We start from the raw sequence: 2,041 nt of genomic DNA on the forward strand, positions 1-2,041 counted from the left end.
GCCGTTATCATCGAGGTTTTTCGTTTAATAAATATTATGTTAAGTATTTACTGTTGTGTTGGTATTGTTGTCCAATGTCGTTCTTTTGAGTTTTTATATTTATACTTTAGTATTTTGGTATACATTTTAATTTTTTTAACAGAAACTCAGTTAATTTATTTATATTTTCAGTGTGTTGGGAATTTAATTGGTTGAAGAGCACGAAATTTTGCAAAATATAACAATTCATTCCAATATACCATGAATATTTGTTTAACTTCACATGAAAAATCTGTAATTTATTACATTTTACCACCAATTTGTAGAAATAAAACGTTTTGTACTTTATGTATTTTAATCAATTGTTATGCAATTTATTTATACGCTATGTAAATATAATTTGTTCACAACTGTTATATAATTATTTCAATTTTTCTGTTTTTCTTTATTTGAATGTGTGTTCTTCTGTTTGGTTTTGATTTTAAAGCGGTTGCTTTCAACAATTGTTTCGATTTCGATTCGACCGATCTGCACTCTATATATTTCACACATTTGGATGATTTTGCGCAAGTGGTTCGTTTATTTTTTGCCCGACTTAAGTTCTTTTCTTGGATAATTGTAATTCGGTTTAGCTACAAGCTACTGGGTGTCATTTTTCAATTTTTCCCTTGCCCTCGAGTTACTTGAGTTTTTTTTGTTTGCTTTAGAAATGTTAACAAATTTACAGACTTATTTTGTTTATTACAATAATTATGTATTTATATATGTATATATTAGTTGGTTTATTTATATATGTATAGATGCACTATATAGTATGCACTGAAATGTGTCAACAGGGGATTCTATTCGCGATTCACTGTGGGACTTTTGGGCGGGAAATGGGAAATGGCAGTTAAAAGGGAAAAACCAGAAATATCTTCTTGTCTTAACCTTACGTAAAAACTGATTTCTCTAAAATTGTCTTACTTTCTCGTTTACTATATAAGATTAGAATACGTAGCTGTTTCTGGCGCTCCTTCTACGCACTTTAATATCATTTTAATATATGCTTTCCTTTGCTTCATTAAAGTACGAAAAAGTGCACTAATTTCCCCTTTTTTTAATGGCTAAAACGTGGAAACACTTTTGTCTTTTTTTCCAGTATTACACACGTTTCGTGTTTAATTGCGTTTGATTTAATGTTATTTAATTTATTAATTTCCGTTTGTTTTTAGAATTTAAATGCTATAAGTAAATACCTGCCTGCCTGTCTTCCTGCAATTTTTTTTTGGTATTCTCCCTTGGATTTTTAAATTTTAAAATTTATTTTGGCCTTATCGCTTAGTCGAGACTACGCTACACTACACTACATACGAAACATTAAAACATTTTGCTTTCGAATTAAAAAAAATACACTTTAAAAATAATTGCAAACATCGCACGCACACACAAACAGTCAGTCACACAGACAAATACTACATAGTTTATAGAATTCTATCGGTCGTATATATATATATACAGGACAGGAGAACAGGACTTTCAACATGTTTTTTCCTTTATTTCTTAGAGAGTTCTAACATTCCTCCAACTACCATTATCCCTCGAGTGTTAACTTTTGCTAATACATACTTAAAGATTTCCCTGTGCAAACTACAATAGAAATTTGGTGGTGGGTGGAATGTACTAAGCGAGACAGCGAGATAGACAGAGCAAGAGAGCGAAAAATACGGAAAATTGGCGTTGTGTGTGCGTGTTGCAATTTTTCAACATTGTTGAAGTGGTTTTATTCCTCGTTTTATTTGCATCTGCACAGCAGAGAGAATAAATGTGAGTTTTTTATACTTTTGCTTTCTTTTTTCCCTTATTTGCAGTTTTCAATTTCTATGCTTATGTTCCCAGAAGTGGTCAAAATAAATGTGTTGCCTTGAGGACGAAAATTAAGGGTTTTGATTCAAGTTACTTTTGATTAGACCATTTGTCTAAGTCGTTGGAAAACATTTATATATATATTTAAATAAAATATTATGGTATTTCAAGACTTTTCTTAAATTATAACCCTTAAAATATATTTGTAAAACGTTAA

At 30.1% G+C, this 2,041-nt stretch overlaps 1 long non-coding RNA gene across 1 annotated transcript; it reads left to right on the forward strand.

Annotated features, from left to right (window-relative positions):
• Positions 1-4: 4 nt before the first annotated feature.
• On the forward strand, positions 5-331 carry LOC138913816 (uncharacterized). Its single transcript, XR_011419670.1, has 2 exons — positions 5-117; positions 172-331. It is a non-coding gene; the product is annotated as an uncharacterized lncRNA (long non-coding RNA).
• The last annotated feature ends 1,710 nt before the right edge of the window (positions 332-2,041 follow it).

The sequence above is a fragment of the Drosophila takahashii genome, chromosome X (genome assembly GCF_030179915.1).
Source record: "Drosophila takahashii strain IR98-3 E-12201 chromosome X, DtakHiC1v2, whole genome shotgun sequence".
NCBI lineage: Eukaryota > Metazoa > Arthropoda > Insecta > Diptera > Drosophilidae > Drosophila > Drosophila takahashii.